Source organism: Oncorhynchus tshawytscha, linkage group LG08 (assembly GCF_018296145.1).
Source record: "Oncorhynchus tshawytscha isolate Ot180627B linkage group LG08, Otsh_v2.0, whole genome shotgun sequence".
In the NCBI taxonomy this organism is placed as follows: domain Eukaryota; kingdom Metazoa; phylum Chordata; class Actinopteri; order Salmoniformes; family Salmonidae; genus Oncorhynchus; species Oncorhynchus tshawytscha.
In genome coordinates, this window is record NC_056436.1 from 36295023 (window position 1) to 36313378 (window position 18356).

Genomic DNA, 18356 nt, shown 5'->3' on the forward strand with positions numbered 1-18356 from the left:
TTGAGAACTATTTTGTTGTTGTATATCCTCTATTTAAACATTGTGCTTGGTCATGCGTTTATGCATACCAAATCATTTTGGTAGCCCCTCTTCAAAATAAACTTATGTGCATGTGGCCATTTGCATTCTCATCGAACATACTGAATAATGTCATGAACTCCATTACATCTAAATTAAGTATATGAGTAAGGTATGGAACAAATTTGAAACAATTTGTATGTCTCTGAAGTATGTTTTGTCTCACGATTGAAACAGTGTGATGACAAAGGGCTTGCTCAGTCCTGACAGAGGGGGTTTGCTTTGTCTGCAGTGCAGTGGGGATATGACGGCTAAATCACTGGCTAGTGATTAACATGACTGGCTTGTGTTGGCGAAAAAGACTGATGATCTCACTCTCTCTGTCATTCCTGGCATTCCTGTTACAAGCTGCTCAGCTAATGTGAAAATGCTGGTCTTCATACAGTTGTTTTCCCTGCATGTTGAGTATGCTTTGCCTTTGACCCTTACATTGACTTGTTCTGAGTATGAAGTTCTTTCCAAAAATGTAAATGTTATTTTGCGCAGTACAGATGTGGGATCTTAATTTGAGCCGGTTTGCTACAGCAGGAAAATAATCCTGCAGCAACAGGAAAGGTAAATGATTCTGTGGATTGTAATTATTATTATTTTTTTGTAGGGATTGATACCTTTTTCATAAGAGAAAATCAATTCAAATTTCAAAGTAGAAATTATTTCGGAAGCCTTTTTAAACCTCAAATACACTACAAGTTCTCCTGCAACAGGGTGATCAGATTAAGATCCTTCATCTGTATGTATGATAGATATTGTGTTCATAATGTTTGCGAAACCAATTTACTTGAAAGTGTTTCCATAGTTACCAAAGTAGGCTATTTCAGTAGCTTAATTAGGTCAAAAGGAGTATGATAATCTTGGCTGCAATAAGACTGTGATTCCTGGCAATTTGATAAGGTTGTCCGATTTCATGTTTTGTGTATGAATGCTTCCATACAACCCTCAGTCTTAAACAAAACATTTGGACTGAGTTTGAACCCAGTTACCCACCCACCAACCTGCCCACGCAGGAATGTAGCCTACATGTTTCCATCAAGAAAAATAACAAGCTGATCTGTCACTGCTGTGTCATCTTTAATCTCTGCTTTAAAAGAAAGTAGAGGAAATTAGAGAATTGACAGCAGAATTTTGTTCCAATTTCAGGTCATGTTCAAGTGTAGGCCATGGCCTCCTGGGGGACTTGTCAGTTTGGCCGTGTGTAATTGTGTCTCCCTGTCTCCGTTATATCTGTTTCAGAAATGCCTTTTTGACAGTCGCTTATATGGGATATGACTAGCAAAGCAACATCTGATAATTTTCTAATGTATCTTCATTGTCAATTTTACACTGCATTTGAAGCAAGTGTAAAATGTGTGATTCTTCCCATCACTGGCTCATTGCATTACCACTTAGTACACCATGTCCAGCTGTTGAACAGATAGATCTGCAGTGAGAATCAGCTTTGGTTATTTATACCACTTGACATTGAAAATGTGGGCCATTCTGAATACCACACATCAGGGGTGGATTGCCCATCTGGCAATTCTGGCAAATTCCAGATGTTCTGGTCTGAATTGACATACACAAAAACAATATATTTTTTAAATATAAAAATAAATAAATGACAAGGTGACATAGCCAGCAGCCCATGGGCCTGTTAAGATGTATTTTGAATTTTTGGGGGCTGGCCCAACTTGGTAGGGTGGCGGCCGTTGTGCTCTGATCAACCAAAGGCTCATTATAGATTAGTATAACAGAGAAATTGTGCAAAAAATCTCAAAACTATCAGCAAAGAGACCTGGTCCGACTCTGTCATTAGCTAGACAGCAAAGACCATGGATCGTAAAAACGGAAAGGGTTCATGGGTTGCATATTTCGTCACAATGTTGTTTTGAACATTAGTTTTGGACTGATGCCCGACAAAGCATTCTACTCAATGCATCGTCAATGAGCAATGACGAAGATTTCATCAAAAATACTTGGAAGTGGCTTGGAAATACAATGGCATTCAAAAGGAGGCAAATAATTAGTAGAAAAACATGTTGATGTCACCAGATTGACTTTAGGTGCAGTATAACATTTGCTAGCTAGCTAGCTAAGATTGATGGGATGCCACCAGATTTTAGATAGCTAAAGTTAACATAGTGTAACGACCCTGGGTTTATAAGTGCGGAAATTGACTCTGCCGCACGAGCATGCTTTTGCGGCACAGTCGATAGCTCGCCGAACCTCGGGCTAGAAGGTCAAGGGTTCGAGACCTCCTCCTGCCTGTTTCATTACAATATTTTTTACGAACTTTGCTAGTTAATGACAACATTGCCATCTGTCTAAAGTAAATTTGAGAACATGATAATGCTGGCGAAGTTGTTTCCTGCTAAATATTTGACTACTTTAGAAATGGCATACTTCCAGACACTATAGTATAATTTAGACTAAACAGTAGCTAGTTAGCTTCTGTCCGGTATGACTGGGCTTATCATCACTTTAGGGCACCACTATGGCGCCACCGATAGCGGGCGGTTTCAGAATGTTCATAACAATGGCATGGCATGACGTGACAGAGGTGCAACCTATGAATACAGAAACAGCACATTCTACATTGTCACCTCACTCAAAACATTATATTTTTGGATGGCTAAAACCATGATTTGGTCAAACAGTAAAGCATTATTCTCATGATTTCTGTCATGAAAGTGTGTGCCCTGCCCCTGTTCCTGTTTTTTGGGGCTTGCTGCTATAATGAGCGAGACACTCTCCTCTCCCCCATGCGCTCGAGAGATAAGTGTGTTCTGATCATATAACATTTCAAGCTTCGTTCCCTTGTCCCTGGTGAAGTGCCTCAGCTTTCTGTTGGTACAATAACTGATTTCTTAATATTCAGCTCAATAGCAACTATTTTACAACCAAGATATTTGATAAGGCATTGAGATATGGAGCAGCACACACACGAAATGGCCCTCACAGGCCACTGTGAGGGCATAGGCCTATAGGTCTCATGGGTAGTAGCCTACAACTGCAATGCTTTTTAAAGACATTACATTTACTGTTGGATAAATACAAGCCTACTAGCAGTGAGTAGTATATTTAGAGTTAGCGATCTAGTTAATGTGTAACCCCAAATTAATACGCCTATGATATTAGTTAGTGCACATAAAGATGTATGGAATTAATCTCTGTTGAACAAAAAAATCTGGAAATTGACAGTAAAATATAGCAACTACAGTCTAATTGTCAACCCAAAAGTCATGACAATTTCTGGTCATGCATTCCTGCTTTGACATGTTATATGAAATAACATATTTCCTGAATACATCAGTAGTCTATTTATTACACTTCTTAATAAAGAACTGTGAATGACTTTATAAGATGATAACTCGTGATTTGGGTCCAACCAAGTCCTGGCCTGGTGCCACCAACTGTAAAAGTTAGTGGCACCAGTGACACCAGGGGAAAATGTTAGTCTGTAGCCCTGTAATAGTAATGAACACTGAGGGTTGGTGATGATTCAGGCGATGATTCGGGGGATCACATATGACAGGCACTAATTTGAAATATAGCCTAAGCCGTTTGCTTGGGTTTTATAATGTATAAGGATGAAGCAGACAGACAGACTTGTTTTTTTAATTATTATTTTATTCCACCTTTATATAACCAGGTAGGCTAGTTGAGAACAAGTTCTCATTTACAACTGCGACCTGGCCAAGATAAAGCAAAGCAGTGCGACAAAAAGAACAACACAAAGTTAGACATAAACAAACGTACAGTCAATAACACAAAAGAAAAGAAAAATCTATGTAGTGTGTGAAAATGTACTGTAGAAGAGTAGGGAGGTAGGCAATAAATAGGCCATAGAGGCGAAATAATTACAATTTAGCATAAATACTGGAGTAATAGATGTGCAGATGATGATGTGCAAGTAGAGATATGGGGTGCAAAAGAGCTTACTAGTGTTACTAGTTTGACACAGTGAGCGATCAGATCCTCCTCATCAGGCTTGAGGGTCTAGGTGTTGAGGGATCTGTACTGTCCTGGCTACAATCATACCTCACAAACCGGACCCACTACATCTCCCTCAATGTCCACACCTCAGATTCAGCTGCAGTTACACAGGGTGTTCCCAATGGCTCTGTGCTAAGTCCCTTACTCTTCATCATCTACATCAGCCCCCTTGGTCAGATCCTCCGTCACTTCAACCTTGACTTCCACTGCTATGCCGATGACACCCAGTTCTACAACAGCACCAAATCCCTCCTCAACCCACCTCTGACCCACACTGAATCCTGCCTCTCTACAATAAAAACATGGTTGCAACAAAACTTACTCAAGGTCTCAGTGATAAAACAGAACTCCTCCTCATAGGCACCAAATCCAAACTCCCCAAAACTGGCAACCTCACCATTGACACCCCTGTCTCTTCCTCTCCCCAAGTCTCCAGCATCAACTCAAGCTCTCTCCATAAGATCCAAATGGTTCAAAACTCTGCAGCCCGACTCCTCACCCACGCTAAGTCCTGGCAGCACATCACCCCTTTCCTTTGTGAACTCCACTGGCTCTCTGTCTCCCAGCACATTGATTACAAGACCCTCCTTCTGACCTACAAAGCCCTTCACGATCTTGCCCCCCTTTTACCTCTCAGACCTTTTTCTCCCCTACCAACCCACACGTGCACTCTGTTCCACCACAGCAGGCCACCTTGTCATCCCCAGGACGAAGCTCCAGAGATTCGGCGACATGGCCTTCTCCAGGGTTGCTCCTAGGCTCCGGAACTTCCTCCCTCTGTGACTCTGAGTCCATCCCCAACTTTCAGTCCTTTCTAAAGCCAGCCCAATCTCTTTGACAAGGCCTACCCTTAAGCCCCCCACCTGCCACACACACACACATACAAGCAAAGAAATACACTACAAAGACACTCCTCTTTCCACCATACTGAGCATATGAGTTGGCAGCGTGCGCATTGATGTGTGCTGGTGTGGATAAAATGCCTGGGCCGAATTCTTGTCCTAGCCAGCCCATGCCACACAGGGAAAATAAATGGGCTCTAGGAGCAGCAAGTCTGTGACAACCTGATAAAACGTTATAGCGTGCAAAGCTCCTTGGGGATCCGCTGTCTCTATATTAGAAAACACACTCTCTCTGCCTGACTATTGCTGCCTTGTTCAACCTATATTAGAGTGGCCTCCATACTGAACCAATATGTTTCTGCATAATGCAGAGGAGTGGACAGTCTCGTGTCTGCTGTAACCTCTGAATTGTATTTGTCTAATTATGTAACAAATGGCTGTTGATGATTATTGTCTAGAATTGATCATTCAAATGAAATGTAGGTAGGTTTCTTTTTGGCCAGTGGAGAGATTTGCCATGATATTTCACGCACATTCTGTGTTACAGCCTGAAACAATGATCTTGAAATAGGATTTCTGTGTAGGCGACTAACAAGCATGTATCATGTCAAAGCCCACTGTTTCCTGCCTGTGGCATTCTCACCTTTAGCTGCATGCTCAAACAGACACATAGAGGGTCATATGCCTTCCGTAAATATGCTTTGAAACTTGAAACTCATAGGCCATAATATGATTTATTTTTAAAAAAAATATACTATCAGTAGCATTACCATTATATAGCCTATGTCATCATCACTTGATGGTGATTGTGTAGGGTTTTAGTAGCATAATGGGGAATGGGGTTGTGAACACGGCTGATGCTGGCTATTGTTCAGTCAGTCAGTCATGGATCTGTAGCAGGATGAGATCATGCTTTCTGTGTCCTGAGGTCTAACAGTGATGTGAATAGAGTCTGACAAGAATCTCTGCTACTCAAGGAGAGACTGGTGATGTGCAATAAGGGGATTGTTTGCTCTGAGTGATGACAATCAGTTAATGGGGGGTTGGTCATAAATGTGTTTAAATGTGTCATCAATGAGATGCATTATTATTATTATGAATTTTTTAAATTGTTATTGTAGCTTTTTTATGACTTCGGGCTGGTATGACGATAGGATGTTATTTTGTCCTTTATTAATGGTTGATCATCATAGGATTATCGTCATTGTATGCTGTTTTCATTCCTAGCCATCCTCCTGTGCCTCGCTCCGCGCTGAATTAAACACTTCTATAGCCAAACGGGGATTTACGGTGACATGATTGTAAGGCCAATTCACCAACCCCAAGTGCGTCCCGCTATTTTGAGTAAAATGTCAAAGCGACCGGGGCTGTAGCGTAATTTCTGCACAGCGCATTGTTGTGAATGAGGGACAGGGTGACGTCAGCGCTCGAATGTCAACAATGTAACTCCTGGGAGAAGGCGTTTCATAAGCGATACAAACAGCAGAGGAGGCTGCACGCTGTTTTTCAAAGGGACAAAACGCGTAACATTCACTGAATAGCAATTGCAATAGTGTAACCACTCTTTTACACGTTATAAAACAAAATATTGATGACTATTGAAAAACACGCGGTTTCAGCAGTTTGGAGGGGGTGCTGCTGAAGTCACCATGTGGAACCATTCTAATTTGTAAGAGACCAACGGAGCGCTGACGTGCAAGAAAACGGGAAAGTTACGGTGAGCTTATTACTGCTTATTACCTATAACTAATTACATTATGGCTTTGGTTTAAAGTGCGTTCCTTTTCCCGATTGCATTGTTCAATTTGCAGTGATTGTTTTATACTGATGTTGCCGCGCATTGCATTACATTTCCCACAAGTTCTTTGTTGACATCCAATCATATGCATACGTAAATGCATAGAGACGCGTGTATTTTTTAAATATTTTTTTACTTTGTTAATCAGCATAGCGAACGGATATCCTTCATTTGGCTGTACCTTGAAGTGCTCGTCCCATTGTGCAGAGCGGTGACAGTGCGCTTTGTTGTGGGGGGCATGTTTTCGAACGGTCAAAGCGCAGAGGCTGGGTGGTCGCTGCCTGGTCAACATGACTCGAGCTTCCATAACGATGAGGGCACTGTCATTTTGCGGAAAGGGGGGGCAGAGAGGGACAAAGGATCACATCTCGTAGCTCGTATTCCCGCCCTTGGCCGCGCTAGAAGGACATTTTATTAACGTTTTTCAACGAATTAGTGACTTGCAATCATGCAATATAGATTTTTACTCACAAAAAAACGGGAAATAAATTGCACATTGACAATTTTTGTTTCACGGCTAGATGTCACTCTGCTCCCCACGTGTTAGGCTACAAACACCAATAACAGTTGACAATAAATCTTAACATATGTAGATGAATGTCTGAAATTATTATTTTTAAATGATCAATGATTGAATGTCCTAATCTTATTTTTTGGATTAATTGCATTGATTGATTATTTTGACGTAATATAACGGATTTCGTTTCAGTGCCATGCATGAATCTCGTATACCCCTTCTGGCCATCTAATAATATTGTAATCTTTCAATCTGGAATGTGGTGTCACTCGCACTCCCTGACCTGTTACTTGAGCAGTCTTTGAACAGCTGCCTCTTTGTTTTAATCTAATCATGCTAAGGTCATTTGCTTTCCCTTATCTTTCCTTGTTTATGGTCTCACATGACGGGGAAAGGCGGATTTGGGTGCAATAGCAACTCAAGCACTTGAGAGTGGAACATTTTTAGCACAGCATCTGATTCCGAGGAAGCGGATTTACATCATTGTTTTGAAATGAAAGGATAGAGTGAGGGAGAGGGGGCAAGGAGAAGGTGGGACTTGGACGACCCTGAGTTGTTGTCAGTCTGCCAGAGCCAGTCAATGAACACATTCAACCATGCATGGGGAAGCTAGCTACATGCACACAACCACGCACCAGGATCATGTCCTAAATTGAATAGAACGTGGCATGTGAGAGATGACTTGTGAACAGTGGCGTGTATTCATGGATGCCAAGTGAAACCAGGTTTCCCACCAAAATTGACCATTAAAATAATGTATCTTTCGTCTCTCTGTTTCATGATGTATAATCAATTCGCAAGCGGCTGAATGTATCTCACCGGAGAAAGCATTCGAGCGAGCGAAACAGCGCCCCTCGGTCTTTGTATGTGTTTCAGCCCATCATTTCGTATTATTCTGTACATAAATCCGAGACATTACATTTAGTATATGTTACGTTTTGTATGGTATGTATTAATTTGTGGATTTTCATGGCCCATTTCGTATGATAAATTACAATTAGTATTATATGTTACGAATTTGCGAAATGTACAATATGTTACAAATTTGCAAAACGTATGATATGTAACGATCTTTGCAAAATGTATGATATGTTACGAATTCTAGCTAGGTGGCCCGCTAACGTTAGCTATGGGTCAGGGTTAAGTTTAGGATTTAAGTTAAATGGTTAAGGTTAGCTAAAATACTAAGTAGTTGCAAAGTAGCAAGTAGTTGAAAAGCTGCTAATTAGCTAAAGTTGTTCGTGATGAGATTCGAACATGCAACTTTTGGGTTGCTAGATGTTCGCGTTATACGCCCACTCGTGGTGCTGTAATAGTGGTACCAGCTCCTGTTTTCTTTGCGACTTGCAGTAACTCCATGGTTCTAAATCAATAGTTGTTTAGTAGCCCGAAAATGTCGAAAACATTAACTTGCTTGACCATGCTCTAGGTCATTTAACTGTTTGTTACATGCAATATGCTTTGTGGACTTCACCGGACAGCGGTTGCTCTAAACTTTTGTGATGAAACAAAGGTGTGGTTGAATTTATTATGCCATTGTGTCTTGTTATTGTCTCGGCCTGAGGCCGAAAGTCAGCTAAACGTAAACTGGAGCACTGCCTCTGCTAATTCCAGCACCATTTCAACTTAAAAATGTAAGCTTTTGGTGCACGATATCTAAGGAAGTCTCAAAGTTTTGCTCGCCTGAGGTAGAGTATCACATGATAAGCTGTAGACCACACTATTTACCTAGAGGCTTTTCATCTGTATTTTTTGTAGCTGTCTACATACCACCACAGACCAATGCTGGCACGAAGACCGCACTCAATGAGCTGTATTCTGCCATAAGCAAACAGGAAAATGCTCATCCAGAGGCGGCGCTCCTAGTGGCTGGGGACTTTAATGCAGGGAAACTTAGATCTGTTTTACCACATTTCTATCAGCATGTTAAAAAACTCTAGACCACCTTTATTCCACACACAGAGACGTGTACAAAGCTCTCACTCACCCTCCATTTGGTAAATCTGACCATAATTCTATCCTCCTGATTCCTGCTTACAAGCAAAAAGTAAAGCAGGAAGCACCAGTGACTCGGTCAATAAAAAAGTAGTCAGATGAAGCAGATGCTAAGCTACAGGACTGTTTTGCAAGCACAGACTGGAATATGTTCCGGGATTCTTCCTATGGCATTGAGGAGTACCCCACATCAGTCATTGGCTTCATCAATAAGTGCATCAATGACGTCGGCCCCACAGTGACCGCACATACATACCCCAACCAGAAGCCATGGATTACAGACAACATCTGCCCTAAGCTAAAGACTAGGGCTGCCACTTTCAAGGAGCGGGACTCTAACCCGGAAGCTTGTAAGAAATCCCACTATGCCCTCCAACGAACCATCAAACAGGCAAAGTGTCAATACAGCACTGGCTCCGACGTTCATCGGATGTGGCAGGGCTTGCAAACCATTACAGACAACAAAGGGAAGCACAGCCAAGAGCTGCCCAGTGACACAAGCCTACCAGATGAGCTAAACTACTTCTATGCTCTCTTCGAGGCAAATAACACTGAAACATACATGAGAGCACCAACTGTTTGATCACGCTCTCCGCTGCAGATGTGAGTAAGACATTTAAACAGGTCAACATTCACAAGGCCGTAGGGCCAGACGGATTACCAGGACGTGTACTGTGAGCATCCGCTGACCAACTGGCAAGTGTCTTCACTGGCATTTTCAACCTCTCCCTGTCCGAGTCTGTAATACCAACATGTTTTAAGCAGACCACCATATTCCCTTTGCCCAAGAACACTAAGGTAACCTGCCTAAATGACTACAGACTCGTAGCACTCACGTCTGTAGCCGTGAGGTGATTTGAAAGGCTGGTCATGGCTCACATCAACACCCTTATCCCAGAAACCCTAGACCCACTCCAATTTGCATTACCACCCTAAAAGATCCACAGGTGATGCAATCTCTATTGCACTCCACACTGCCCTTTCCTACCTGGACAAAAGGAGAATGCAAAAGTGAGATGATCGTGGACTACAGGAAAAGGAGGACCGAGCATGCCCCCATTCTCATCAACGGGGCTGTAGTGGAGCAGGTTGAGAGCTTCAAGTTCCTTGGTGTCCACATCACCAACAAACTAACACCGTCCAAGCACACCAAGACAGTCATGAAGAGGGCACGACAAAACCTATTCCCCCTCAGGAGACTGAAAAGATTTGGCATGAGTACTCAGATCCTCAATAGGTTCTACAGCTGCACCATCAAGCGTATCCTGACTGGTTGCATCACTGCCTGGAATGGCAACTGCTCGGCCTCCGACCACAAGGCACTACAGAGAGTAGTGCGTACAGCCCAGTACATCATTGGGGCCAAGCTTCCTGCCATCCAGGATCTCTATACCAGGCGGTGTCAGAGGAAGGCCCTAAAAATTGTCAAGACTCCAGCCACCCTAGTCATAGACTGTTCTCTCTGCTACCGCACGGCAAGCGGTACCGGAGGGCCAAGTCTAGGTCCAAGAGGCTTCTAAACAGCTTCTACCCCCAAGCCATAAGACTCCTGAACATCTAATCAAATGACTACCCAGACTATTTGCACCCCCCCCCCCCTTTTTACGCCACTGTTACTCTCTGTTATTATCTATGCATAGTCACTTTAATAACACTACCTACATGTACATATTACCTCAATTACCTTGACTAACCGGTGACCCCGCACATTGACTCTGTACCGGTACCCCCTGTAAATAGTCTTACTTTTATTTATTATTATTATTCATATTTTTTAACTGCATTGTTGGTTAGGGGCTTGTTAGTTAGCATTTCACTGTAAGGTCTAAACCTGTTGTATTCAGCGCATGTGACTAATACAATTTGATTTGATTTGATTTGATTTGAAACAGGCAATGTGTAGAGAATCATTGTAATCTAAACCGCTGTGAAATATATTTTCAATAACCAAAAATATGGTATTTTCAGCTGATTGAAGCTGGTGTACAAAACCGAACGTAAAAGACGCAAAACCTAAACTTAAGAACGGGAAGCATAGAAATAGCGCACATAGAAAATATGTATCGCTTCTTAGAATTGCTTTCAATGACAGATCTGTAACTCACATTTCTATGTGAATTTGGTTGGGTTGCACAAAAATGTACATATATCAGCTATAAACTGAGCACACTAGGCAACATCTAGGCTAGGTTTATATATTGAACTTTAGTTGAGCTCAGCTCAACGCTCGCTGATTAGCTAATTATTTTATTTATTTTTTATCAAGGGAAATCAAATGCTTGCAAAACATCAATCAATCTAAGGCTATGGTGGCAACATGTCATACTCTTTTTGTCCAGACAGCATCAGATACATCGGCTACACATACTGAAACAGAGGGGCGCTGTTTCCCTCACTCGGATGATTTCTCTGGTGAGATAGATTCAGCGAATTGAAGGAAAATTATTAAAACACAGAGAGACGAAAGATAATACTATTTTTTTAAAGTATATATGGCATCCATGAATACACAACACTGCAAGTGTGGCTTGTCTTCTACTTCAGTAACTTCAAATGAGTGAGTGTGTGGTGGGCAGGTTCAGGTTGGCGATTTGCATCCTGTGACAGACATACATGTGGTTGGGAGGAGAGTGAAACACACTTCCTGTGCTGTGTATGTACGGAGGCGTATTGTCACTGTCACTCGCTTAAATAACAGGATTTGCTTGTGGTAACTTCTCACTGCCTTGTCATATCAGCAACACATCCAAGATATGTGGACATGCACTGTACAGAAAAGCAAAATCAGTCGCGTTTTGACAGTCACATTTATAGTGGAAATTGTAGATTGTGTCTAAATTTAAATTAAAATTGCTCCGCCATTTCCTGGTTGCTAAAATTCGAATAGTTCCCCCTAATTTCAGTTTATGTGACAAAATAAGCAGGTGCAATGTAGGGAATCATTGTATCATCTAAACTGCTGTGAAATATCTTTTCCATCACCAAAAATATTGTATTTTCAGCTGTTTGAAGCTGAGGTACCAAACCGAAAGTTAAAGACTCAAAAATGAAATTTAAGAATGGGAAGCATAGAAATAACGCACATAGAACAGACATACCGCTTCTTAGACTTGCTTTCAATGAGAATGACAGATCTGTAAATCACATTTCTATATGAATTTGGTTGGGTCGCCCCAAAAATTGCATCTTGCAGATTAAAGTTTAAGATCACTTTATTTGTCTAATTGTATCAAGGTCAAACAGAAATTTGACTTCCGCTTTGGGGTGGCAGATAGCCTAGTGGTTAGAGCGTTGGGGCAGTAACTGAAAGGTTGCTAGATTGAATCCCTGAGCTGACAAGGTAAAAATCTGTTGTTCTATCCCTGAACAAGGCAGCTACCCATTGTAAATAATAATTTGTTCTTAACTGACTTACCTAGTTAAATAAAGGTTAAAACAAATCAAATATCCCAGCCTCTCAGAAAGATACACATAGAACAGGGTGCCACTATACTATGGGGCCCATGGAGTAGTTGTTTTCGGGGGTTTAAGTGCCTTGCTCAAGTCCACAACAGCAGGCGATGGTATCTAAGATTTGATACCAGCAACCCTCCGGTTGCCAGCTCACTTCCTGACAGATTTGTCTTGTAAGACCTGGCATTTGAACTGGCAACCCTCCGGTTGCCTCTCAAACCACTATGCTATCTGCCGGCTGCCGACCCGTATTTTGTCACATCGTAATAAGAATAAATAGGACTAGCTGAACTGAATGCGGGTCTATTTTCATCTTAGATTCGTCATGTGAGGACATTGCCAGAGGGTGTTTTGTGTGTGTTTGTCCACGTCTGTATACGCCTGTGTGTCTGTGTCCGCTTGTGTGTGTGTGTGTCTGCTGCGTCTTTGTGTGTGCGTGTGTGTGCCTGTCATATTCCACTCATAGTGTTTCCCTTAGGATTTATTTCAGCAGTGGTGGCAAATTTAGCGTGGGGGGGATTAATCACTTAATCAGTAAAAACACTATAACTAATTGAGAGGTGTTCCATTACTTGTTACTTTTGTGAAAATATTACTTTTGTGAATTTTCATTATCCTCTCCTCATGAGGGAGAGAAATTAGAAAATATCTTAAAGACGTGGGTTTTTGGTAACGGAATTTCAAGGCACAAGGCAATGCTTCTTAAACTTATAGAAGGCAGAAACATTTCTCCTAAACTAAATATAAGTGTTGATATTAGTTGGAAGGGGTCTTTACTTCAACATTATTCTGTTTTGATGTATTTCTAAAACCTTTTAAGACTTTTTCCGGTAGATGTTTTCTAAGACTCTTTTCCTTCTGTTTGACCAGAATCAAAGCCTTTGATTATTTCTAATTTATAGGATGGAAAATTGTTGAAAAATGTATACAGTATATGCCTTAATTAAAAAAAATATTGACTCTTAGCTTGCATTTGACAGCCAATTGGACATGCTCCTATGTACTTGACATGCTGGTGCTCATTGGCCCTTTTACATGGAAATAGACAATTACATTATGTATGGTGAAGCACTGTCAGGCATTTCTCGGTGCTGTCACACAGAGGAACGTCTGTATGATAGACAGACAGTGGTACCAATGCATTGGATTCAACTCCACTGGAGAAAGACATAGTACAGAATCTACCGTTACCCATGCGGAATCTATCCATATGAGACATCAACTCGTATGTTATTCTTCCACACACTGTCTGGCAGGCAGTATTGAAGCACAGCCCCCTAGTATGTACAGAGTACAGATAGTGCTGTGAGGTACATGTATAATTTACAGTGTAGAGCGCAGTGAAAGTCAAGTGCGGGTATGACTGAGTGTATCAGGATTCCTGTCTCTCTGAGAGGTTTGCTGAGGTGCAGGAAAAGCAGTCGGAGCGACGCCTCGCCACCTCCTCTCCTCTCCCCATTATCACTCCCATCAATCCGTCCAAGGTGATAAGGACAGACTGTCTCTGGGGACGCCTGAGTGCCAGAGCGCTCCAGGGCAGACAGACCAAACCGTGGAGAGAGGCTGTAGATGAATATCCCTCTCTTTCTATCTATCGCTTTCATTGTCTTTTTCTTTCTGTGTTCTCTATCTTTAGCTTTCCCTCCTTTATGTACCTTTATTATGCGTTTATATCTCTGTCTCTCTCTCTCTTTCTCTCTCGCTTTCTCCCCCATTAACATATTGTCTGTGAATGCAGTAGAGGGTTTAATGGTGCTCAAGCAGCGGTGTCTGTCATGTGATTCTATTTCACGCCTGGATCCCGTGATTTTTCACCATGACTGTCAGCAAACCTGCATCGAAACCGATATTCCATCAAATTCCTATATGAAATAAAATGTTTTTTTTTTTAATGCAAAATGTATGGAAGTGCACACATTTATAAAAACGTATTGACCTTTTGTGCTATTTCTTATGAAATGTGAATCGCCCATAAGTTTGAAAAAAAAAAAATGAGATGATTTGTAGGCCATATCCCCCAGCCCTGCTAGCACAGCAGAAATGTGTATTTTTTATCAGTGTGAAAGGATGTGTACATCCTATGTCCTGATGCATGCAGTTCCCTCCCACTGGGCACAGACTGGGTGAATCAACGTTGTTTCAATGTAATTTGTCAACATATTGTGATGTGGAATTTGTGTGGGAAATACATTGGATTTGAAAAAAGTCATCAATGTATCAATTATTAATTTGTATACAAACTGCCATTAAAGCCAGACTAAGTCAGCGGGACAGATGGAACTATCTAAGCAGAAGATACATCAAGTGTTGATATTTGGTTGCGTTGACAACCAAACAATTCAATATCACTTTTGAAATGCAATAAATAGTCTAATAAGTTGCCGACAAGTTAACAAATTATATGTTCGATTCACGTCTCCAACTCAACCACAAATTAAAGTTAAGGAATGGGATTAAGCCAGTGGCTCAGATGGAATTAACTAAGCAGTAGATACAGTGCCTTGCGAAAGTATTCGGCCCCCTTGAACTTTGCGACCTTTTGCCACATTTCAGGCTTCAAACATAAAGATATAAAACTGTATTTTTTTGTGAAGAATCAACAACAAGTGGGACACAATCATGAAGTGGAACGACATTTATTGGATATTTCAAACTTTTTTAACAAATCAAAAACTGAAAAATTGGGCGTGCAAAATTATTCAGCCCCTTTACTTTCAGTGCAGCAAACTCTCTCCAGAAGTTCAGTGAGGATCTCTGAATGATCCAATGTTGACCTAAATGACTAATGATGATAAATACAATCCACCTGTGTGTAATCAAGTCTCCGTATAAATGCACCTGCACTGTGATAGTCTCAGAGGTCCGTTTAAAGCGCAGAGAGCATCATGAAGAACAAGGAACACACCAGGCAGGTCCGAGATACTGTTGTGAAGAAGTTTAAAGCCGGATTTGGATACAAAAAGATTTCCCAAGCTTTAAACATCCCAAGGAGCACTGTGCAAGCGATAATATTGAAATGGAAGGAGTATCAGACCACTGCAAATCTACCAAGACCTGGCCGTCCCTCTAAACTTTCAGCTCATACAAGGAGAAGACTGATCAGAGATGCAGCCAAGAGGCCCATGATCACTCTGGATGAACTGCAGAGATCTACAGCTGAGGTGGGAGACTCTGTCCATAGGACAACAATCAGTCGTATATTGCACAAATCTGGCCTTTATGGAAGAGTGGCAAGAAGAAAGCCATTTCTTAAAGATATCCATAAAAAGTGTTGTTTAAAGTTTGCCACAAGTCACCTGGGAGACACACCAAACATGTGGAAGAAGGTGCTCTGGTCAGATAAAACCAAAATTGAACTTTTTGGCAACAATGCAAAACGTTATGTTTGGCGTAAAAGCAACACAGCTCATCACCCTGAACATACCATCCCCACTGTCAAATATGGTGGTGGCAGCATCATGGTTTGGGCCTGCTTTTCTTCAGCAGGGACAGGGAAGATGGTTAAAATTGATGGGAAGATGGATGGAGCCAAATACAGGACCATTCTGGAAGAAAACCTGATGGAGTCTGCAAAAGACCTGAGACTGGGACGGAGATTTGTCTTCCAACAAGACAATGATCCAAAACATAAAGCAAAATCTACAATGGAATCTCCAGGTGTTAGAATGGCCAAGTCAAAGTCCAGACCTGAATCCAATCGAGAATCTGTGGAAAGAACTGAAAACTGCTGTTCACAAATGCTCTCCATCCAACCTCACTGAGCTCGAGCTGTTTTGCAAGGAGGAATGGGAAAAAATGTCAGTCTCTCGATGTGCAAAACTGATAGACATACCCCAAGCGACTTACAGCTGTAATCGCAGCAAAAGGTGGCGCTACAAAGTATTAACTTAAGGGGGCTGAATAATTTTGCACGCCCAATTTTTCAGTTTTTGATTTGTTAAAAAAGTTTGAAATATCCAATAAATGTCGTTCCACTTCGTGATTGTGTCCCACTTGTTGTTGATTCTTCACAAAAAAATACAGTTTTATATCTTTATGTTTGAAGCCTGAAATGTGGCAAAAGGTCGCAAAGTTCAAGGGGGCCGAATACTTTCACAAGGCACTGTACATCTTTTTAAAAATGTTTATAGTTGGTTGCCTTGTCAACCAAACACAATTCAATATTACTTTTGTAATACAGCAAATAACCTAAGTTAAGGTTATCTTACAAACGAATGTAACATTGGGTCAGTAACAGAAAGGTTGCTGGCTGGAGTCCCCGAGCTGACAAGGTAAAAATCAGTTGTTCTGCCCCTGAGCAAGGCATTAACCCACTGTTCCCTGGGCACCGAAGACGTGGATGTTGATTAAGGCAACCCTCCTCACCTCTCTGATTCAGAGGGGTTGGGTTAAACGTGTAAGAAACATTTCAGTTGTACAACTGACTAGGTATCCCCCTTTCCCTAACACATCCATGGCCACATTTTGAGGTTACTGTAACTATACATTTCTTCTTATGTAATCATATAAGGCGTACATGTTCAACATAGCATGCATAGGTCTTCGCAGGTCTGTGGAGATCTTCACAATTTCTGTAATAATCTACGCAGAAACTGAAATGGCATTGATCATTTGCACCATGTACTTTTAATGTAATCACATCTCCAGTCCAGACCATTTGTTTCTGCTATTAGATGAAGCACATTGATAATCCATTAATCTGTTGTATAAATAAACAAAATATCTGACATTGTATTCCCATTTGAACTTTGTTGTGCTTTTAAATGGTTGAATGTGCAATGATAGACATTTGGGTGGCGACTAAACCGAAAATGAGTCATTGTTTTTCCATTGGAATTTGGTTGTGCTTTGAGACAGGGATGGAAGGTTCAGCTCTTTTAACCGACTCGGATCTTTTCAACTCGTTCAGTCAAAAGAACAAATCTTTCGACTCATTTTGTTCATTTGAGCCAGTCATGCCCAGATCACGAACGAACGATGAACTGAAAATTCGAAAGAGTCATGACTCGACAAGCCTCTCGTTCACGTCGTTCACAATAGGTGTCTTATTGGAGCTGTCATTTGTGACTGAGACTGTCATTTGTGACTGTGCTTTTAACAATGTACATTTGTTGATCGCTAGGCATACAAATGTGTTGATACATTTGAAATGAGGTCTAGTTGGGGCCGCAACCGGGCTAGATTGTGAACGACTCTTGACAGAGTGCATTGCTTGACTGCCGTGAGGGTGATAAGAGCAATGTCGTTCGGCAAACTGCAGACCCCCAACGATTCTTTCCTCGAGTTTGTGTTTGTGGACGTTCTAGAGCTCGAGTGTGTTGAGGGTCTAGAAAGCTCTGTCCGTCATAATATTCAATAATCATTGAATTGCATTCACTCTTGCACCATGCACATTCAATTATCAATTCTTAACATGTCTTTTTCCTCTATGCTCAGGATCTATTGTCCTGCGCACATATGACAGACAGTTGGTGGTCGGAGCACATCTCTGGAGCCGCTGACAATGAGTAGTATGTATTAGTCCCGCTGTAAGACTCATTGCGGCCAGCACTAGCAGGTCAAACGAATGACTAAAATGAACGAGTCGCCCATAAAAACAAGTCATAACTCACGAGTCAGTAAAAGGAGTCATTCAAAAAGCACAAATTGTTCGCAAACTGCACATCACTAGAAACCACCATAGTGATAACACATTGGCAAT

At 41.5% G+C, this 18356-nt stretch overlaps 1 protein-coding gene across 1 annotated transcript in view; it reads left to right on the plus strand.

Annotated features, from left to right (window-relative positions):
- The first annotated feature begins 6350 nt into the window (after positions 1–6350).
- Positions 6351–18356, plus strand: part of LOC112256530 (transcription regulator protein BACH2) — a 46881-nt gene continuing 34875 nt past the window's right edge. Inside the window, exon 1 of the mRNA XM_024429846.2 lies at positions 6351–6609. The gene's annotated coding sequence lies outside the window, so the exon portion shown is untranslated. The remainder of the gene's footprint in view (positions 6610–18356) is intronic.